Below are 23,999 nucleotides of genomic sequence, written 5' to 3'. Positions count from 1 at the left end.
TTGGCTTTGAAGTATAATTTTGCTGAATATAAAATTCTTGGTTGACAATTTTCTTTCTGTACTTGAGTATGTCAATCCTCTGCCTTCTGACCTCTATAGTTTCTAAGAATTCTATCAGCTGTTGATCTTATTGAGGACCCCTTGTATGTGAGGAGTTGGTTTTCTCTAGCTGTTCTCTTTCTCTCTACTGAGGTATAATGGACATATATCATTATATTAGTTTCAGCTATACAACACAATGTCAGTTAAGATGAACTGAATAGACCTGAATTTTTTCAAAAAATATATGCAGATAGCCAACAGGGATATGAAAAGGTGCTCAATATCACTAATCCTCAGGGAAATACATTTCAAACCCACAATGAGATACCACCTCCCACTTATTAAAATGGCTAGTACCAAAAAGACAGGAGGTGTAAGAACCATTGGTGAGGATATAGAGAAAAGGGCACTTCCCAAGTGCACCCACTATGGAAAACAGAATGGAGTTTCCTCAAAATATTAAAAATAGAACTACCATGTAATCCAGTAATTCCATTTCTGGATATGTATCTAAAGAAAATGAAATTGCTATCTCAAAAGGTATCTACACCCTCACTGTTGTCAGTGCAACATTATTTATGTAGCAAAGATATGGAAAAAACCTAAGTGTGCTGATTCACAGAACCCATACAAATGAAGGGTCCTGACATTTAAACTTTATTAGCTTCATGGTACAACTACTTCTGGCAAAAGTTCTGCACTGATGTTAAAATAATGGAACTTTATTTCAAAAATACAGGCTGGTGATATTGTTTGACCACAATCTTATTTTGGTCATCACTATTGTGACAGAGCAAAAAAATAAAATAAAATAAAATAAATAAAAAATGAGCCAACTCAGCTACCCAGGCTTCCCAGCTAAATAATATTCTAAATTCACAATAGGCATCAGCCATATGAGCCTGGGAGCCCAGATTGAAAGAGAACGTTGGTAAACCAGAGCTCACAATGAGGAAAGAAGACAATATGATGAGAGAGTCTGTAAAACCTGCCTTTGAGGAATAGCTAAAGGAAATGAAGCACTTGGTTTTGAGAAGGGAATAATCGAAGAGCCAGCATGTACAAGAAGGACACTTATTCTGTATTGTTCTAGAGGAACAAAGTATGAATTGCAAGATTTCAGTTCAATATAAGTCGACTCAACGAATATTCATGGCACTTATTATACTCCAGGAATTGTTTGAGGCACTGAAAATAAATCAGTGATCAAAGTGAACAAAATCTCTATTCTCAGAGTTTACATTTTGTAGGAGAGATAGACAATAACACATAAATATGTCAGGTGATGAGATGCTGATGTATCCTAAGAAGAGAAATATAGCAAGGTATCTGTAACAATTAAGAATGAAATTTTAAAGTGTTGCCAAATACAACTGTATCGGGACTCCAGGACCATGCCCTGGGCCAACGGCAGGCGCTAAACCGCTGAGCCACCCAGGGATTAAAAAAAAAAAAAAAAAAAAAAAAAAAAAGCATCAAGGGGTGCCCAGGTGGCTCAGTAGGTTAGGCAGCCAACTCTTGCTTTTGATTCAGGTCATGATCTCAGGGTCCTGGGATCAAGCCCCACATAGGGCTCCAGGCTTAGCGGGAGTCTGCTAGAGGATTTTCTCTCTCTCCTTCTGCCCCTCTGCCCACTGGCGCGCTCTCTCTCTCTCTCTCAAAAATAAATAAATAAATAAATAAATAAATAAATAAATAAATAAATCCTTTTGTAAAAGCATCAGGTACCTATGAATTAATCTAAGAAAATACGTGCAAGACTTATACACAGACAACTACAAGTTATTAGTGCGAGAAATTAAAGAAGAGTTAAATAAGTTGGAGAATATGTCATGTGTGTAGATTGCAAGTCTATGAGATGTCAATTTTCTCCAAAATTGATCTATAAATTCAATGTAATTTCAGTAAAAAATCTAGAGGGGTGTGTGTGCATGTGTTCGTTGGCAAGCAGGTTCTAAAACTGTATATGGAAATGCAAACGGCCAATAGCAGCTCACATGATCTTAGAGAGGAATGAAGTTAGAGAACTTACTGTCCCAGATTTCAAAATTTACTATAAAGCCACAATAAAAAAAAAAAAAGACAGTTTGGTATCTTGGCAAAAGAATAGGAAAATACATAATGGGACACAATAGAGTGTCCAGAAACAGACCCACACATAGTTGGGTATTTTATGACAAAGATAACATAAAGAACAGGAGGGAAATGTTGATCTTTTCAATAATGGTGCCAAGTCAGTTGGATATTCATTGGAAAAAAATGAAAGTTGATCATAGAAAAATCAATTCTAGGAAGATCATAGATCTTAAAGTACAAGGAAAATAAGGGTTCCAGAAGACAACATTGGAGAATATATTCATAACCTGGTATAAGCAGAGCTTTCCTCAGCAGGAGCAAACACACTAACCATAAAGAAGACTACATTAAAAATAAGAACTGTTCATGAAAAGGCACTATTAAGAGAGTGAAAAGGCAAACCACAGAATTGGAAAAGACGTTTTTAATATCGATAATTGACAAAGAATCTAGAATATAAAAGGCATGCATGTGTTTAGCACTGGCAGATATTGCCAAAGAACTTTCTGAAGTGGTCATACTAATTTTTATTTCTACCAGTAATAAATGAGAGTTCTTATTTATTTTATTAACCCGATAATTCTCTGATATATTGCCCAACAGAAATGCAAGCACATGTACACCAAAAAACATTCATGGCAGCATTATTCATAATAGCTCAAAATCGGAAGCAACTCAAATACCCATCAAGTGAAATGGATCAAGAGATTGTGATACAACCATGCAGGAGAATATTCTACAGCAATGAAAAAGAACAAACTCCTGCACAATATACTTGAATCTCACAAGTTATTGAGTGAAAAAGATTAGATATAAAATAGTATTTACTGAATAATTCCATTAATATAAATATAAATTATGGTGTTATAAGTCAGGACAATGATTACTTTCTAGGGGTTTTACAGAATAGAAAAAGGTACAAGTGCTGATCAAGTTGTACATAAGGTACAAGTGCTGATCAAGTTGTACATATTTCTAAATATGTGTTCTGCTTCAATAAAATTTGTTAATTAAAACAAAAAAAAATGATTAGGCCCCATCTGAGTTTCTTAGCTCATTTTAAGAAGGATCAGGGTAAAAAGAGGACATGGGCTAGGGATGAGAGTGTGAGAACACCCTCGAGCAATGAGACAGGCAACTAGTGACCCAGAAGGAAAAACAGCCAATAAGAAATTCATGGCAGGGGGAATCCCTCGGTGGCTCAGCTGTTTAGCACCTGCCTTTGACCCAGGGTGTGATCCTGGAGTCCCAGGATCAAGTCCCATCATCATCATCATCATCATCATCGGGCTCCCTGCAATGGAGCCTGCTTCACCCTCTGCCTGTGTCTGTCTGTCTGTCTGTCTCTCTCTCTCTCTCTCTCTGTCTCTCGTGACTAGATAAGTAAAATTAAAAAAAAAAAAGGAAAGAAAATTTTATTTATATTTTAATAAATTAATTTTTTATTGGTGTTCAATTTACCAACATACAGAATAACACCCAGTGCTCATCCTGTCAAGTGCCCCCCTCAGTGCCCGTCACCCATTCACCCCCACCCCCCACCCACCTCCCCTTCCACCACCCCTAGTTCGTTTCCCCGAGTTAGGAGTCTTTATGTTTTGTCTCCCTTTCTGATATTTCCCACACATTTCTTCTCCCTTCCCCTATATTCCCTTTCACTATTATTCATATTCCCCAAATGAATGAGAACATACACTGTTTGTCCTTCTATGATTGACTTACTTCACTCAGCATAATAGGAAAGAAATTCATGGCAGCTGGATTTCTGTGTGTTTGTAAAGAGAGTATTATATGTTTATTTTTAAGTTATTTTCTGTGCGGTGATTTGCTCTAACTTCTCTGACCCCCATTGTCTCCCCTCCCAACTTTATTGCTCTCAAGCCATAAATAAATTTTCCAACACCCTTAATAAAAGGTAAAGCAGGATAAAGAAATAGTGATGATGTGGGGTGAAAGAGAGGCTATGCTTGGGGGGGATAGGAATCCCAGAGGAATGCATCTCTGAAAAGGTAACACTTGAACAGAGAGCAAAAAGAGTGTTCCAGACTGGGAACTGGGAAAAGTAAATGGAAGTCTCTCAGGCAGGGTCTTCTGAGCACATGGAAAGCCCAACAAGGAAACCAGTGTGTATGGGAGCCAAGAAGGATTATAGGAGATGAGATCAGAGACACAGCCAGATGATGCTGGACTTTATGGGCCATGAATTTGACTGGATTTTAGTCTAGTGAGATAGGAAGCCATTACAGACAGGGTTTTAAACAAAGAAATGACATCATCCAAGTTGTTTCAAATGTATCATTCCAGTTGCTATGGGAAGAATAGATTGCAGAGAGGCAAGGGTGGATGCAGGAAATATTAGGTTTTCTAAGAGATGCTGGCTTGGATGAAACTGGTAGTGCTGGAGGTGGAGAAAAGAGGTTTGATTCTGGCTGTATTTTGAAATTAAAGCCAGCATGACTTGCAGATGGATTGGGTTTGGAATGTGAGGGAAAGAGAGGCCTTTCAGGGATGCTTTAGGAAAGAAGTCTCTAACCTAAAGAGCTGTCTGTTGAATGACCTTCCCCAAATGCAGTTGTAGGCAGTTACTCATTCCATCTGACTGCTCTTTTCCTTCTAGCTTACCTGTCATATAAGATCCTGAGGTGAATCTGCCCTTGGAGGCCATAGACCCCAGTGACCTCTAAATTATTACATGTGCCAAATATTCTGGAGCTTTAAGGCAGTCACATCATGAACCTGTACATCATGAATTTTTAGCCCATGCAGTTGCAAAATAAATTTCCTACACCAAGGTAACTTTTTAACTGCTGTGTACCTTTTCCACCACACATGCATTTTTATATTTGCCAAAATGGGTTAAAATGAACAGCAGGTGCAGTCCCTTTGGAGACCACGCAAGCCTGAGGCTGGGAGATGCTGATATTTGAAAGAAGGAAGAGCAGCCTTGTCCACCTGGCCATTGGAGTTGGTTATGAATACACACTACACCAGAAGAAAGTCTAATTAAAGAGCAAATAATTGAATTGTAAACAAACATTTTCAAATCCCCCAAAATGTATCTCTTTCAAAGCAATTACCTTGAGAGTGCTGTTGCTCAAAGCTTACTTGGAACCCTTCTTTGGGATTTGTCCTCAAGGGGAATTAATGTAACTTACCTCAAAATGCAGTGTCTCCAGTGGTCAGGTCCCTCAGAAGCTCTGCTGTCAAGAATCTCAGATTCTCCTGGTTGGAGGCAGCTTCAAAGCTCATGTAGCCTATCTAGTGTTTGAGTTCGCAAGCCACCACCAGTGACAAGCAGGCATCAAACCTCTTCTTCAACCCCTAGAGGGACGCGAATGTGGTGAACACCCCCATGGGAGCCCTTTCAAATCTTCCCACACAGTTCTGATGGTCAGAAGGCTCCTATTCATTTTTTAAAAGATTTTATTTATTCATGAGAGACACACACAGAGAGGCAGAGACACAGGCAGAGGGAGAAGCAGGCTCCTTGCAGGGAGCCCGATGCGGAACTCGATCCCAGGACCCTGGGATCACGCTCTGGGCCGAAGGCAGACGCTCAACTGCTGAGCCACCCAGGTGTCCCAATTCCTGTTCATTTTGAACTGAAACCTGCCCCACCATCCCATCCAACCACTGGTCATACGGAGTGTGAGGCGGTATTTCCCAAATGTCAGGCCTTCGTGTACCACCTTCATTTTGCCATTTCTACCATGTCCAAATATCAGTGGTCTTCCTCATTCTTTAATATCTTTCCTTGAAGTTACCCAATTTTCTTATGTATATAGATTTACCTTAAATGAAAACTACAGCACCTTCTAAGTGGAAAACCTGTATCAGTTAGAAATTAACAGAGTAAAGAATAATATCAGAAGGAAGAGAAAGTGATGATATTAAATTCTACTTAGGAACTGTTGCCTAGCAAAGGCGCTGACTGAGCCCGAGGCAAGCTTTCTCTTTGTTAAAAAACAGATTAGCAAGTGTTAGAGGGGTGTAAAGACAAAGAATCACAAAAATGATAGTTCTTCCTAGACATAATCCATAGAATTAAGAGAACTTTCCAGTTCTCACCACGTGATCCACTGTTTCCTAACGTCATCAACCGTATACCACTCAAGACCATCTACTGCACCTGGAGGGGAGGGTGCACACACTTAGACTCCCCGGCAAAGTGGTCAAACACCTTGGCTGTGGTCAAACTAATCACATTCCAGGTCATGCTTCTGTCACCTAACTGCTGTAAGCTTCAGTTTCTTCATCTTAAAATGTAATAATAGCTCTTCAGAGTGACACTTTCTTAATTAAAGACATTTGAACATTATGCCCAGGTACAAGTTGATCATTGAAGAGTATTCATTCAGCCTCGGGCTGCAGTGTCATTCAGTTCGGTGGGGGGTGGGGGGGATTAATTCAGTCTTGGGCGCTGACTAGGTTGTGCTCAGAAGCCAACCACAATCTTTAAGGCATTTTGGCAAGTACTGCCACCGAGCCAAATCCCCCGCCGGGAGCCTGTATTGCCGGGCATTCGCGTCTGCGGGAGGACTGGCATCTATTCTTATTAACTAGATTCTCTTCTTCGCTTTATCCTGGTGCTTGAACATTTGTTCAGCTCCCCTTATGCTGCATTTGAGGGGAAGTAAATCCGTGGGCAGAGCTGGGCTATGATGAGGATGTATCCGAGAGTCTGCAGATGTGAGTCGGTGCTCCTGTGAAGCAAGAAAATGGAAACTTTTTGCTGAGTATCCACGACGTATCAGGCGCTTTTCCGAAATATTTAATTACGTTTAAGACTAAGAATCTCTCAAGGTAAGTGTTATTTCCGTTTTACAGATCTGGAAGTTGTTAAGCTTAATAACTATGCAACTTTTTACTCTTTTGGCTTAATGTTACTTTGCAAACCCTTGCATTACTTCATATTTTCCTTTTTTTTTTTTTTTTAATTTTAAGGATAAATACTCCCTCTTGTTCTAAAAACATTGTCAGGCACTCCTGCCTCGATGTCTTTCATTTTGAGAATTGTGTAATACTCTCATTAAGTTATCCTCCCATAATTTATTTAACCAATTTCCCATTGACAGTTTGGCTTTGTTTGCTTTTACCGTTTTTTTCTTTACTAGCATTATTTTACGTAAATAATAATAATTATTATATTATTCTATTATTAATTATTATATTAATTTATTATTATTATTATTATTATTATTATTATTTTGCTATGAACATCTGCACATGAATATTTTGTCCTGGAAATATCCCCAAGAATGAAATTACTGCATCAAAGGGATCGTTTTTGTGGTTCTTCATAGAGATTAGCAACCTGTCCACCCAAAGGAGTACGTGTTGCTTGAGGACAAAAAAAAAACAAACCCGGTTTTCTACAAAAGAAAATTAATTTTCCCCTTATTCAAAAAAAAAAAATATATATATATATATATATTCGAGCGCCTGCTAGGTGGCGGGCGCCCTGCCAGGGGCTGGGGACTGGAATGAGCAAGGCCTGGGTCCCGCGTCCCGAGGGCAGGGTGGCGGGTACAGGAAACGAGCGCGGCAGGTGCCTGCCTCCGGCCGGGAGCTCGCGAGCCGCGGGCGCGGGGACGCGGACAGACGCCCGCAGGGAGCCGGTCTCCAGCCCCAGAAGGTCTCCGGGCGCCGGCAGCGCTGGACTTGGTCTTGCAGAATGAGTAAGAGCTTGGGCACGGGCTTTTGGATTTCTTGTAGGGCTTTTTACCCAAAAAAAAAAAAAAAAAAAAGTTTCCCACTCCGGGCACAGAGCAGGTTGGTGGAGTTGTCCTAAGAGCGCTCTCCTGTTCCAGGGAGGAGGATGGGGGAGGGCGGGGGGCGCTCCCCGGCTGCAGGAGCGGGGTCCGGGGTCCGGGGACCCCCCGCGGTCCCGGGACACCTGCCGCATCGCGCGGCTCCACCCGGCATCGCGCGGCTCCACCCGGCCCGGGGCTCCGAGGTCGCAGGGCGGGCGGCCGGGGGGCTCCGCGCTCCGCAGGGGCGGGGGGCGGGCGGGGGCGGAGCTCCGAGGGGCTGCGGGGGCTGCCGGACCGACCGCCGCGCCTCCCCGACGCCGCGACCTTGGGGCCCCGCTGGCGTCGCGAGCTGGGCGGGCAGCGCAGCCTCGTGCACCTCCGCGGCGGGCCCGGGAGCCCGGCCGGGGCGGCAGGTAGGACCCAGGTCGCGGCGGGGCGGCGGGGGCAGCACCTGCCACCCGGGGGGGGGGGGGCGCGGGCCCGCGGGGGCGACCCGGGCCGCGGGGCTCCCTCCCCGCCGTGCTTTCTAGTGAGTCCGCCGCACGTGCGCCCGAGGCCCCGCGGCCAGCCCCGAGCTCCGGGCTCCCGGGCTCCCGGGCTCCCGGCCCGCAGGCGCCTCGAGGTCACCGCGGCGGCGGCACCGGGCTTGGCGGCAGGCCTGGGAGGAGCTCGGGGCTCCAGACCCGTGGGGTCTTTTATTATTTTTAAAAATGTCATTTCAACAGGTAACACGTGCCTATGGTTTTTTTAAATCAAATAGTGCAAAAGTTTATCCTCTACAATGTCTATACTAGCATTTGTCTATGTATATCTTTTTTTTGCTCACGTCCTTTCTTACTCTTGCTCTGTCCCCTCCTTTTGATTCTTTTTTTAAAAATTGCATTTATTTATTCATGATAGACACACACACACACACACACACACACACACAGAGGCAGAGGCTCCCTACAAGGAGCCTGACATGGGACTTGATCCCAGGACTCCAGGATCAATCATGCCCTGGGCTGAAGGCAGACACTTAAACCACTGAGCCACCCAGGCTGCCCTCCTTTTGATTCTTTACCCCACCTCCTGCCTAATGAAAGTACCAGAAGAAAGTGACATCACTGCCACTGCCCACATCCCATAGTCTCCAGCGTTCCCCACTGGCGCCACCCGGCTGTCTTCAAAGTCTTTCCCTGGGGTGGCCCTTGGGATAGGGAGCCCACGACAGAGAGGGACACTTCATTCAACTTTCCTGAACCCTCCCAGCATTAGGGAAGAGTCTATGCTGAGTGCTATGCTATGTTCTTTTCCTTAAACTAGACTCTCCAAGTGTGATGTAAGTAGAGTCTGGAACTGAGGAGAATTAATGAAGGGTATTTCCTAAAAGTACTAGATTTCCAGGAATTAACACCTCACTAGTTCCTATTCCTGAAACTAGAACTTCGCCAATTACACCTTTTCATTCACCTTCTCCACCCAGGACCTGCAGAGTGACAGGCAAAGGATGCTTCCTCTGTAAGAACCTCAAAAGATGGATGATCTATAGTTGTGAAGGGGCTCAGGGATATAGCTTTGTGGCAGACAACAGGGGAGGAGGATGTAGAAGAAGGTTAGAGAGGAAGAGAAGTAGAAAGGGAGGAACAGGCCAAGATTCTTGAGTGGAGAAGAATCCTGGAACACAAGGCCCTGTCATTTAGGAATAATCTCCAGGTAATTATGCTAAAATATCACACATGTGGCTTAACTTCTTGCTAACAATCAGCACAGTCATTTCAGTTCCAAGGGTTTTACTATTCCAGGCCAAAATATATTGAGAAATGGAAAAAAAAAAATCAGCAAGAAACCTCATTTTTATCTATATGATAAAATAGAAGTATTTTTAAATTATTTGTTATGAGCTAATAGGTTTTATAAGAGTTATGTAGAATGTTTAAAATAACCTAGTAGGGGGCGCCTGGGTGGCACAGTTGGTTAAGCATCCGACTCTTGGTTTCAACTCAAGTCGTGATCTCAGGGTACTGGGATAGAGCCCCTTGTTGGGCTCTGTGTGCAGTGCAGAGTCTGCTTAAGATTCTCTCTCCCTCTCTCTCTCCCCCTGCAACCCCCACCCTCTCTCTCTCTCTCTCTAAAATAAATAAATAAATCTTTAAAAATAAATGAATTAATTAATGAATAGGTACTCTAAGTCACTACATTTCTTTTATTTTGTTCTTTTTTTTTCATGGTGCATGACCTAGACCTGGATCCCACACATGTCAGAAAGTTCAGGTTGGTTAGAAGCTGCCACTTGTAAGAAGTCTTTTTGAATGGAGGTTAGGAGGGGAGTAGGTTAGAAAATAAAGACTGATCCTTGTGGGAGGGTGGGGAAACAATGAGGAGGAATAAATTGAGTACCAGCTTGAGTCTCATAAGGAATCAGGTATAATTCTTAAGAAAACATGGCAATGAGTAAGAAGTGAAGGAATCATTCATTCATTCATTCATTCATTCATGCATGCATGTTTGTAGAGTGCCTGGCTATGTGTTAGTCACAGGGAGGAATATGGTGAATAAGACAAGGAAGATCTCTAATCTTCTGGAGCTCATAGATGCTTTAGGGAGGCAACTGTTAGTAAAAAAAAAAAAAATGTAAGTATTGAATATTTAATTACAAACTAAAATAAGCTCCCTAGAGGAAAGAAAGTTCTTTGAGGGTGTATACAGACTATACTGCCAGACAAAGGCAGGCTTTCGCAAGGAGGTTTTCCTTGAGCTGAGATTCAAGAGTAGGTGGAAATATTGAAGATATAGATGGTTTTGAGATAGGACCAGAATGTATCAGCCAGAGATTGCATTTGGCTGCTAGTAATCAAGAAGTCTGGCTGCCATGTAGTGTTTGCATACGGCACGTATACACATGTAGAATTGACATTTCTGGAATTTGGGGAAAGGATTGATTGCGATACTTGCTATCACAGTATCTGTGTTGTCTTGAGTTGGTCATGGTTTTCCATTGCTGTTATTCTTGCTTTTAAATTAAATGTTTAATTTCATTCTTGTCAGTTCATTTTACTGTGCATAATACAATATGTGCATTGTGGCTCAAATATGAATCATCCACGTTCCCATTGCTAAGGTAGATACGTATGTAACTACCATACCAAATTTGGCTTGCACAGTGATGACTCATTGTTATCACTTTCTCAGGACTTTCTTAGGTGAAAAGAAGTGTGGCAGGCAGACTACAGTATCTTCTCGCCACTCCTACCCACTGCTCTAGTTGATAGAATGTCAAAACATTTAGTTACTCTAAAGCTGCATGTACCTCTTCGGAATTTCACATTCAGTCCTTTAGGAAAGAAAAAAATTACAAATTGATGCTCTAAGTAAAAGTAATATAAATCTCACAATGTATTGGCATGAGGTGTTCTGTCCAAGCAACATACTTCATGTGCAAACAAATATTTCCATTCGTTCAACAATATTTCTATATGCCCAGCACTGTGCTAGATACTATGGATAAAATGGATTAGTAAGACATGGTCCCAGCATTTAAGAAATTCATAGAAGTCTAAGAGGGAGGGACTCATACTTATCCATATAAGGATAGGAAAGTGTTGTGGTTGCCTTAATAACAGCTTAGTTAGGGTACAGTGATACACAGAGAGCAGAGTGGTCAATTCTACCAAGGAGAGGAGGGGTTGAGGAAAGATTCATGGAGGAGTTAACACTTGAGATGAATCTTGAAAGATGAGACATTCCACAAGACAAATGAAGGGAAGAGGGCATTGTAGAAGAAGGGATTTGTGTACAAAACAAACGTGTGAAACAGCATGTCAAGGTCCAGGACACACAAAGCAGCTCAAAGAGCTGAAGCACAAGCAGGGAAAAGAAGCTCATGAAGACGTGAGGCTGGCATGGTAAGCAGGCCAGATCACAAAGAATCTGCATGCCATCACATGGATAGCTTGATGGTTTTAAAATATGCACTGTGAAGGCATACAGATCCAAGTTTGAGTCATGGCTCTGCCACTTTCTAGCTGTGGGGCCTTGGTGGTTGTACCTCCCTTATTGGGTTCCTGCAACAACTGAGGTTAAGTCATGTAGTACCCAGCACAGATTATGCATCTATTTCTTACTGACTTTTTTTTTTCATAATTTATCCTAATGCAAAGGAAGCCACTATAAGGTTTTAAGTAAAGTGACTTAATGAGCATTTTGACTAGACCATAGTCATTCTGGCTGCATATGGATGCTGAGTTAAAGGGGGGTAAGTTTGGAACCGAGAAACCACTTACAGAAATTACAACCCTTCAGATGGCAATGATATCCTGAACCCTGATGGCCGTGGCAGTGGCCATGGAGAAAAGGAACCAAAGCTTGAGGTGTCTGCAAGGTACACGCTACAAAACTCACTCATTACTTGTGGGGAGTGGGACTCTGGTCTGTCATTTTTGGGTTCTGTCATCTAAGTGATTTTAGGATAAACGAAAGGAAGCCAGGTATCAAGCAAGGCCTAGGGATCTGGTGTCTAGGAAGTGCTTCTGTCCAGAGGACTTAATGATGGGAACCTGGAAAAAAAAAAAAAAACTGTCTTTGTAATGGAGAAGACAACTTCTGTGTTACAACATAAAATAGTAGCAGGAAGGCTTAGTTGATCCATAACAAACAAAAGCAATTATCTCTTTCTCTGTCTCTCTCATCTCTGGGAGCCTTTGAGTTCAAGGTGAGTGACCATTAGACTTCATCCATTTGCCACTGTCATGAAGTGGCACATACAACACTCACTCATGCCTGGTTGTTTTGCTTTTACTCTTACCTGACACTCGTCTGATGAAATTTTTTCTCCTTTTTTCTCAAATTCCCTCTCACAATTCACTATGCACAGGCTGGGGTGCCTCTACTAAAGCTAGTGAGGAACGGAGGGTTGAGGTGGTCCCTATTTTATAGCGCAGTGTAGTTTTGGTAACCACATCATCCGTTCATAAGATGGAAAATAATCCAGATGTGTGTGGTAGTGTGTGCTGAAAAGTGCTGGGAACTTTGTGTCCGTTTCCCCCAAATGTGGACCCTAGGAAATGCTGACTGAATGTTGGATTCAGTTGCTTGAACAACTGTGTAATTACTTGAAGCCACAGAAATGAACAGACATTATAATTAGGCAGAGCCAATGAGTGAGGGGGGAAAGTGTAAAATGGGGAAAAATAAGGTCCGCCTCTGCCCTAGACAGTCTAGAGTTTGGATAAAAGTGGACTTTCCGTCTCTGTGACTTTGGGTGAGATATCTTACCTCTCTGAAGCTCGGTTTTTACTGGTGGATATTCCTTTGGATATCTGCAAAACTGAGGTAATGTCTCCTTCCAAGGGTGGTTGTGAAGTTTAAATGAACTGTATATGGAGAGCGCTGAACACAATGCCGGGCATATGGTGGCTGCTTAACTGGTCCGCATCCTTTGGCTCAGCCTATGTTGGAGATCTTTCCTTACACTGATATAACAGGAAGAATGAAGATTTCTTAGGTTAAGTAACCTGAATTAATTGGCTTTTATGTGTTTCTCATCTATAATTGATTTTTTTCCCTGGGAACTGGGGTGGAAACCTGTTTTCCTCCACTCTCTGGGAACGCTTATCAGTACGATGGGGGCAAAGGTAATGTGACACCTGCAGGGAGAAAACTAATTTTAGCTATTCTTTCAACAAGTCTTTCACATACATACGAGCAAAATCACTAACAGTAAGAAAATGAAGTGATTTGACTTCTTTCTCCCATGTTTTTTGTTGGTGGAGTTCCTAACAAGCATGTTTCTTATTTATTTGCTGTTTTTCAAGTAGAAAGAGAGAAGCAGGATCAAAAATACTGTTACTATTTCCTTCCACCCCCAACAAGCTGTTTGTCCTTAGGAAAAAAAGTTGTTTTTTTTCCTCTTAATAGAAGTTAATGGTTGAAAAATACCATCATATCCTCCATTTAGTCCTTCTAAAGATTCTATAATTTGACATAAGCCTTTACTTGTAGTCCAACAAGCATTGGTTGGGCTCCAGCTGCATGTCAGGCATTAAGTTAGCACTGCACACTCAGACAGGCTAGCCTTGATACCCAGATCTCCAGTCTGGTAGTCCTTGTGGAAGAGGGTGGGTAGAGAGAGGAGGGGATGTGCCACCTGTTCAGAGAGAGCCAGTGAGAGCAGAACCATCAGACCAAGGCTCTCTGCCACAGCTTCAGACCCCTAGTCCATCAGATCACGCGCTCCTTCAGGTCAGGATCCTAGCTCCTCCTTCCTACACCCCAAGACCCTACCCAAGGGGGCCCTTTTGTGCTGTTTGTCAATGGAGAGATCAAGAGATAAAGGTACTGAGGAGGCCATGGCCTTCTCTTTCTGTCTTCTTAAAACCAAAAATATTTTAAACAAAATTTCACCCTACAATTATCTGGTTTTCACCCTCATCTTTTGAGGGGCAGCACAGCCTCGTGGTTAAAAGTCTGGGCTTTGGAGTTACACTGCCCAGGCCTGTGTCCCAGCTCTACAGTTTCCTAGTTGTGTGACCTCGGGTGAGTTATTTAACATCTCTGTGCTCCAGTTTGCTTATCTATAAACTGGGATTATTAATATTACATACGTCATCAGGGTTTTTTATTAAGTTATAATTGACATACATTTTATTGGTTTCAGGTATATAACATAATGATTTGATATTTCTATCTATTGCAGAATGATCACAATAAGTCTAGTTAACATCCAGCACCATAAAGAGTTACATTTTTTTTTCTTGTGATGAGAACTAAGATCTACTCTCTTAGCAACTTCTAAATACACACTACAGTCACCATGCTATTCATTACATCCCCATGACTTATTTTATAACTGGAAGTTTGTACCTTTTGACCCCTTTCACCCACTTCACCCACCTCATTTTGCCCACTCGGTTGTTAAAAGACTTTAAGGGCAGCCCTGGTGGCGCAGCGGTCTGGCGCTGCCTGCAGCCTGAGGTGTGATCCTGGAGACCCGGGATCGGGCTCCCTGTGTGGAGCCTGCTTCTCCCTCTGCCTGTGTCTCTGCCTCTCTCTCTCTGTGTCTATGAATAAGTAAATAAAATCTTAAAAAAAAAAATAAAAGACTTTAAAAATCTGGTACACATTGTTCGACCTCATCCAACACAGACAGAAAGTCGTATTCAGTGTTGAAACCCCAGAGTCCAGCTGGGTGCCTAGTACATTGGAGGAGCTGAATGAATGAATGAATCTCCATATGTAGACAGCTATAGCAGTGGAGATAAAAGCACTTTCCTCATATCAACTCATATGATCCTCAGAACATCTCAGGAGAGATAAATAAGGGAGATGAGCAAGATGGATATCATCATCTCCATCTTACAAATGAGAAAACCGTGAAAACAGGACTAGAGATGAGAGAGTGAATTTATGCTCCTGAGTGCATTTATTTCTAGCCCTCGACTCTTGCCACTATCTGGCTGTCTCTCGATCTTATGCAGGTTTCATGGAACCCAAAGGATATCTAATAGCAAAAGTGAACACACGTAGCTCTTTTAGCTTTCTGAAGAAATGAACTCCTTACTGTAAATATACTCCATCAAATTGTAACTTCAAGTTAAACTTGAAGTTTGGAAAGTTTCTTTCTGGGGGGAAAGCAGAGGATTTTTTTAGGGGAATGAGGAAATTCTTTTTAAGGGTGAAAGTAGCAGAGAATCATGAAGGAAAATATTGATAGATTTTATTACATAAACATTTAAAATACTATGTATAAAAGTCATAACTAAATTAAAAGGAAAATAAACTAAAACAAATTGTACCAAATATGCCAAAAGGTTAAAAGTTTCAGTATCTAAAGAGCACATAGAATTTAATAGGAAGAACGTTAAAAATGTGGTTTCCAAAAAGTGGGCAAGGGGCACCTGGGTGGCTCAGTGGTTGAGCGTCTGCCTTTGGCTGTGGTTGGTGAACATATACAAATGTTTTAACTTTACTCGAATAAAAGAAATAAGAATTTTTAAAAATGGTATACTAGTTTATTTTTTTTTTTTACTAGTTTGTTTATTAAGAATACTAAGACTTTAAAGATAATGTGGGTAGAGTGGAACGAAATGGCTACCCTCATAACACGTTATTTGGAAACCAACTGTCTTAAAATTGTTTGTGGCCCTTGACCAAGGTTTTCAGTTTCTGGGACTCTAGCCTAAAGAAATTATCAGTAATATGGTTAGAGTCTTATATCTGAGGATGTTCTTCACAGTGTTTATTTATGAAAATGAAATGCTAGAACCTGTGTGTCCAATAGTAAGGGAGTGGTTATATCAATTATGGTGGGGGTGGGGGAGCAGCATAATCTAGCAGCTAAAAGCATGGATTCTGGAGTCTCACCACCTGGGTTCAAATCCTGACTCTGCCACATATTAGCATGTAATCTTGAAAACCTCCCCAATCCTTACTTTTCTCATCTATACAAAGGGAATGACAAGAGTACCTACCACCTAGGCTTATTTTGTGGCTTAAATGAATCATTCACAATTCCAAAATCCTCAAAGCCCTAAAAATCTAATGATTTTTTATGACTTTATTACCAACAAAACATAATTGAACTGACATAACCTTATCCCACTTACTATACACATATTCTTTGACTATCATCAATCTTAATCCTTTTCTATCGTTTTACTCTCCATGCAGAATCTCTAAGGTTCTCTTTTTAAATTAATAACCTTCATGCACTTGTGAAAAGATTAACTTGAAGGCCAAAGCTAACTGGATGCAGGTGTATCTACTTTGAGCCAATTTCTTGGCCAAGAAAATGTTTCCAATTCCTCCAGCCCAGGAGGGGGGAAACTTTTTTTCAAACTTTAAGGTTGGGGATATTCTTAACATGTAGATTGCTGAGCTCCACCCCCAGAAATTCTGATTAAGTAGTTCTGGGGTAGAACCAAATGTCTGTAAATCTTACCAGCTCCCAGGGTGATGCTGGGGATACTGATCCATGGACCACACCTTAGGTAGCCCTGCTTAGATCCATTCCCTCTTTAATTTTTATCAACCCTTACATTGTACCTTTCTGATATGAACATTTTCATTTCTGGAAATCTTCAACTTGTTTTTTTATGTCATCATTCTTTTATCCTCTCCTTCCCATGCTATGATTTTATTTCCAGAAGTAGTAATATAAAATTTTCTATCACTCTCTAAGCACTTATGATGCTCCAGTAACTGTGTTAGTGCTTTGTTCATATTATTTGTTTCATCCTTTCAACAATCCTTATTTTAGAAATGAGAAAATTAAGGTCCTAGGACTCCTAGCAAGTGGGAGGATCAAGTCCTCTTGGCCCCAAAGCCCAAGCTTTTCCCATTTTACTGTCCTGTCCATCGTGGTTCATGTCTCCAGCCAACATGACTTCTCATTCCTGCTTCAGCTGCCTAGATCCTGCCAAGTCCCCAATCTAGAACCCCCTCTCTCCTTATCATTATCCAGATCCCATTCAGGCCTATGCCAGAAAGCTTCCCCAGCTACACGCATCCACAGCCAACACCCCACCACATCTGCCGTTCTTACCTGGCCATTTATCATACGTGTTTACATTTTCACATTAAGGGATTTCATCTTCCTAACTGAATTTGAAACCTGTGAAAGCAGGGCCCATCTCATGCATCTCTGGGTCTCCCTTTGGAATAGCCATGATGGGGACTGGTTGCTTCCCTTACCCACATCCCCGTTCCTGCTCTTCTCCTGTCCTAAGGATTACCCCTATCTCTACCTTGTCCCTTCCTATTTTGGTGAAATCAAGCCACATCAACAAGAAGTGGAAAAACAGTCCAACAGTAACCCTTCTTATCACCTCCCCTGCATGACAGCTGTGGGTGGTTTGCTAGTGTTTGCCCTGAGTTCTGCAGGATCATGAGAAGGAACTTTCCTCTGAGACCCTGTATTTGGCAGAGAAGCACTAGCAATACCCTGCAAACCTTGGTTCTCCTTGAGATGTTCCAGATACCCTTCCTCCCCTTCCATATTAACTCAAATTCCTTTTCCATTATTTTACTTCCCAGTTTCATTCTTCACCCCTCATTGAATGTCTTCATTCAAGTATGTGAGGAGTTCTCAACTGCCCACTCCCAGTTTGTACCTCTGTGGAGCTACTTTCCCACGTTGTGAAATCTATTAGGGCCAGTACGATGGGACCCATTCATTTGGTCTGTACACTTTGGTTATTCCCTTCTCCCCGCCTTCCCTCCCTCCTTCCATTCTGCCTTCCTCCTTCTTTTTGAGGTCCCTGTTCCTGCTATTGCTTGAGTGGTGTTATGAACCCACTATGACGGCTTACACATCTCAGGCTTAAAAATCTTCCTTTTGCAATCTTCCCCAAACTTGTCATTATCTCCTTGTAAGGGGCCTGCAGAGCAGCTGGGCCTCATAGCAAAAGGGTGAAACTTCCCATGGTGCTTTCATTTCCTCCCGGTCCATTAGTAGAAAGTGCTAGCTGTGTTTGTGTTACAGCCTCATGCAGCTATGCTGCTAACATACACCACTAGGACACGATTTTAGATTCCATTAGTTTTCTTGTTCAGAAGGTTTTTTTCTGACTCACATTTATGTGCCAGTTTTGTGGGGGCCCTGATGCTTTTCTTTAGTATCTCCTGTACCTGAATTCCTTCTCTTTGGTGCCTCCTTCCATGTGCTATTCTTGGTAGCTTTCAATATGAAACCCTAAGAAAAAAAATTCTAAGGAATACCATTTACTGTTTCTTTAGTGTTTATCATGTAGTAGATGCTGTGCTAAGCATTTTTATATACCTTGCTTAGTTTAATCCTATCAGAAACTTTAATTAGGCATTACCCCAATACAACGGAGACACTGAGGTTTAGTGAGTTTAAGTGATTTGCCTGACGTCTCATGGCCAGTAAATGGAGCAGCCTACAGTCAAGCCCCGGGTCACATTATTTCAAAGCCCAGAGTCAAAATTTAGGTTCTGGGAGACTTGTTCTATTCTCCAAAAAATGTGATGATTTTACCAAACGCTCTCTCATGTACTGCCATGACAGTATAAATGAAAACACTCTTATCGGAAGGCAATTTGGCAAAACATATTATAAGCTTTTAAAATGTTCCTACCCTTTAATCTAACAATTCCAATGCCTGGATTTATGCTAAGGAAAGAATCATTAATATGTGCAAAGATTTAACCCTTAAGGAAGTTTAGGGAGGCAATATTCATAATATGAAAAATTTGAAATAGGTTCCACATCCAACAGAAGGAAATTAAGTATGATACATAGAGGTAACGATTATAAATTATTTGGAAAAAGAATATTCGGTGGCATAGAAATGTGTCCATGATATAATAACTACTATAGGATTTCAGATCACATCCAGTTTTGTAAAAACGGATACAACAAAATAGATTCAAAGGGAAATGATACAGAGCTAGAGACACAGATATGTAGTATATATTCAAAAAATGCAAAGAAGCTCTCCGATTAATGGGGTGGAATTAAGACTAATATTTATTTTCTTCTTTTAACATTTTGTGTACTTCTTAAATTGACATTGAAGGTTTTTAAAACTTATTTTTCTTCTTTAATTGGAAAAATGTCTGTGTGTTGTTTGAAGTCTTTGGAACTCCATCTTGGTCATTTCTTCTGTGGATACTTTCATGCTAAAGACATCTTGGATGTCCTTTTTGCCCACCCACTGCTGGGCTCAACTGGAAAGCTGATCATGTGTGTTGGAAATGTTGGCATGACACCAAGCTCATGTGTGGTATTTTGTACATTGTGGTTGAGGAAGCATACTTAGAGCTTGTTTGATCCAAATCCTTTTCCTGGTCTAACCTAACTAAACATCCTCTCCTCCTCCTTCTGCTATCTGGTTCTGTGAACACTGGCAACCATTATTTTTCCTCTAGAACAGCAGTCAGCCACCTTTCCTTACCTTCACTCACACTGTGAAGAAAATTTCACACTTTTTTGTTACAAGGTCTTTGACCGCTGTTCATATTTACCAGTGCTCTTTTTATAATTTCCTCCACAAACAACCTTTATTACAGATACTTGAGTTCCATCTTCTCAGCTTCTTTAATAACTTTTTTTTTCTCAATGCAGGTTTTCATTCATTTTTTTCCTTTGCCTCAGTGCACTTTGGTTTCCTGACCAGGTTATATCCCGACTGCTTCATGCCGATGACTCACGTACATCCACCACACCTCTCTACTCATCACATTGCCTTCCCTTCTTTCAGGTCTCAGGGTGTCTTTGGAAAGCACCTCCCATTCTTTATTTCTGCTCTCCTCACTTTGATCATCTCTCTGCTGGCTTCCTTCATTGACCCCTTTGCAGTCCCCACTTCTGCTTCTAGAGAGTCCACCTGTCTGTCTTTCATCTATTTATACACTCCATTCGGCTGATAATCCTTGCCCTTATCATTTCAGCCTTTGATTTGGACCTTCTCTGAAGTGTTTTTTCAGATATTTTTAAAGCAAGTTCCACCACTCAGGTTCCTGAAGAGGATGTGGAGCTTTCTGACTCATGCCTTTTTCTTCAGAGCATAATCAATTGTAGAAGGAATAGTTTAATTTTAGAAAATAAAATACTAAAACAAAACATCAATTAGCCTTCCCTCTATTTTAAAAAATGTATATATTGGTTTTTAAAAAAGCAAGTAGGGATCCCTGGGTGGTGCAGCGGTTTGGCGCCTGCCTTTGGCCCAGGGCGCGATCCTGGAGACCCGAGATTGAATCCCACGTCAGGCTCCAGGTGCATGGAGCCTGCTTCTCCCTCTGCCTGTGTCCCTGCTTCTCTCTATGTGTGTGTGACTATCATAAATAAATAAAAATTTTAAAAAATAAAATAAAAATAAAAAAAGCAAGTAATCTTTGAAAAGACCAAATTACCCTTGACCAAAAAAACAAAGAAAAAAAAGCTCATGACACAGTATTTCCACCTCTAAGAATGAGTCCTAAGGAGATAATTGGACAAGTGTTTTTTTTTTTTCTTTTTTTTGGACAAGTGTTAAAGAAGTATTTGAAGATAGGTTAATTGAAATGTTGTTTGTAATAGAAATAAATAAATAAATAAATATCTTAAAAGCCCAGCAGGATATGATTGGTTATGTAAATTTTGACTCAGTTATACCATTAATCACTATGAAGTGATTAAATATGATTGTTATGTATTAATAGAAACAACTAGATTTGTCAAATGAAAAAATACTGGGTGAAATCCCATTTTTGTAAAATTATACATGTATGTGTAAATATATAGTCACCAAAAAGAGGTCTCTGGTGATGGCTTTTTGGGGTGATTTTTAGTTTTCTGTTTCTTTTGATGTCTTCTTTATACTTTCCTACATTACTTATATATTTTACAGTTAGGAAATACTGTTTTTAAACAAAAAAAAATTAGTTTCTTTTCTTAGTAGATGATATAACTAACTTCAATTTTTGATTCTTCCTTTTATATTTTCCTAACATTTTACAATGCAAATATCAAACATGGCTTGACTTATTATGAAATATGTCATTCATACTAGAGATAATATAATATACATGTATGGTTAAAGAATAATAATAAAATAGATATCTATGTACCCATAATCAGCTTAAGAAAATTAATTCTTTGGAACCCCTCTTTGCCTCTAATCAAGCCCATCCTGTTCCTTCCTCCAAAGAGGTAACTATTCCCAAATTTGTATTTCACATTCCTTTACCTTATAGTTTTATGAAATATGTATATGTTCAAGTTGATTATGCTACATCTTGTGTTACTTTAATCCACACTGGTTCCTATGTAATGAATGAGTAAATAAGGGAATTGTGTCAATATACACAAAAGTCACATCATTTAATAATATTTTTCTCACACATAAATATTCTGTACTACTATGGAGCAGTAGCTAACTGCAGAGGACACTCACAAGGTTGAATGCAGCAAGCTGTGAATTTCTCTGTTCACAAAACCTATTCACCCCAAGTTCTTCTCTTGGCTCATTTTATCCTCATACTCTGGGAAGGGCTTGTACCTATCTAGGAAGTGCTTATTATACAGTTCTTCCTGACTTTCAGGCTTAGGATCTTTGTGCTAAGGCAGCTTCCTCAACCTTCCTTCAGCCTTCTTCTAAGAAGCTGTTTTCTGGGGTGCCAGGGTGGCTCAGTTGGCTAAGTGTCTGCCTTTGGCTCAGGGCATGATCTCCTGGTCTTGGGATGGAGCGCCACTTCGGGCTCCCTGCTCAGAGGAGCCTGCTTCTCCCTTTCTCTCTCCCTCTGCCTCTCTGGCTGCTTGTGCTACAGCTCTTCTCTCTTAAATAAATAAATAAAATCTTTTTAAAAAGCTATCTTCGGGGGCAGCCTTGGTGGCTCAGTGGTTTAGCACCACCTTCAGCCCAAGGTGTGATCCTGGAGACCCGGGATCAAGTCCCACATCAGGCTCCCTCCATGGAGCCTGCTTCTCCCTCTGCCTGTGTCTCTGCCTCTCTCTGTATCCCTCTGTGTCTCTCATGAATAAATAAATAAAATCTTTAAAAAAAAAAAAGCTATCTTCATCTTTTCTATAAGATCAATTCTAATATTTCTAGACATATTTATTTATTAAGAATGCATATGTCTTATAATCATCCTAATGTTTTATTAGTATTTTTATTGGTTTTATTAATATTCTGTTTACAAAGTTATCTAGAATGTTTTCTATTTTTCCTATAGGAAAATAGTCCATAATCTCTGTTACTGTAAATGCATGGTTTTACAGAATGAGTATTTTTTAAATACATACATTACATTATACCAGAGACACCTGTATCCCTAAACCATATTGTTTAATTTGCATTGTTTTGAATTTTGTTCAAATAGAATCATACTGTTTGCATACTTCAGTGTGCATTTCTAAAAATACTGCATTTGTGAGAGTAATCCATGTTAATGACTAGAGCCATGGTTCATCCACTTTCACTGCTGTGTAGAATTTCATTCTATGAGTGTGCCAAAGTTTATCTATCCTGTCGATCAGCATTTGGTATTTGGAGTTGTCTGGTGTTACTTTTTAAATGTTGTTATAAACAGTGTTGTACGTGACTCCTTGGCAGACACGCAAGAGTCTCTAGGGCATTCTACCTAGGGGTCAAATCGCTAGGTGCTAGGTTTAGGGTATGCACATCTCCATGTTTACTAGACAATGTGAAATAGATTTCCAAAGTGATTTTACCAATTTAAACTTCCACGATCAGTATATGACAGTTCTCATTTATCTACATCCTTGCCAACAGTTGTTACCAAATTGTAATTTGATTACTGATGTGTGTTTCTTTCCTTGTCTATTCATATTTTTTTCCCCTCTAAAATGCCTTTTCATGTCTTTTGCCCATGACTTTTCCCATCGGGAGGCTTCTATTTCTCCTTCAATAGGAATGCTGTATATTCTGAATGGCACTTCTTTTTCAGTTACGTTGCTGCAACTATCCTCTTCCTGTTTGCAGCCTGTATTTTTCACTTTATAGGATCTTTTTTATGAATAGCTCTTAGTTTAATGTAGTTGAATTTGTCATCTTTTCTTGTATCTTAAACATCTTAAACTTATTTAAGAAACCTTTTCATTCTTGGGGTTATAAGCCATTCTACATTTTCTTCTAATTGTGTGTGTGTGTGTGTGTCTGTGTGAACCACAAACCTTTTTTTTAATGGAAAATGGAACACCTTGTTAATGGAAATCCTGTCTTAAAATGGCAGAGAACACATTTATTTAAAGAAAAAAGTGAATTCACATTGTATTGAGCTGCAACATGGTGGCGGGATTTGATTTTGTTTCTTAAAAGATTCCACAAGTTCAGTGTACCTCTTGAGAGTCAACAGTTCATCTGCCTACCTGGAAAATCAGAGTGAGTGGGGTTTAGTAGTGGCAAATGAAGTGGGGGTACAGGTGCGGGTAGGAGCAGGGGCGGGAGTGTGAGACTCTGCTTCCCTAAGTCCTTTGCCTATTACATTTAAGTCTTGAAGCCATTTGCAGTCCATTTTTTTTAACTTTCTTTTTTTATTTTTATTTATTTATTATTTATGATAGTCACAGAGAGAGAGAGAGAGAGAGAGAGAGAGAGAGAGAGAGGCAGAGACATAGGCAGAGGGAGAAGCAGGCTCCATGCAGGGAGCCCGACGTGGGACTTGATCCCGGGTCTCCAGGATTGC

General features: G+C 40.7%; 1 protein-coding gene across 7 annotated transcripts in view; it reads left to right on the top strand.

The window, feature by feature from the left end:
• Nucleotides 1-23,999, top strand: part of CASR (calcium sensing receptor) — a 91,856-nt gene that overhangs the window by 9,488 nt on the left and 58,369 nt on the right. For 2 of the 7 annotated variants that reach the window (XM_077884014.1, XM_077884016.1), the window contains exon 3: nt 6,725-6,921. The exons of 2 other annotated variants lie outside the window; for them this stretch is intronic. The gene's annotated coding sequence lies outside the window, so the exon portion shown is untranslated. Of the gene's footprint in view, nt 1-3,751; nt 6,355-6,724; nt 6,922-7,628; nt 7,797-8,191; nt 8,285-23,999 lie in introns of those variants that run through there. 3 more of the 7 variants (XM_077884015.1, XM_077884019.1, XM_077884020.1) reach the window with 3 other exon arrangements.

The sequence above is a fragment of the Canis aureus genome, chromosome 35 (assembly GCF_053574225.1).
Source record: "Canis aureus isolate CA01 chromosome 35, VMU_Caureus_v.1.0, whole genome shotgun sequence".
Taxonomy (NCBI): Eukaryota; Metazoa; Chordata; class Mammalia; order Carnivora; family Canidae; genus Canis; species Canis aureus.
The sequence above is the reverse complement of the archived record's forward strand: the minus strand, read 5'-3'. Positions and strand labels throughout refer to the sequence as shown.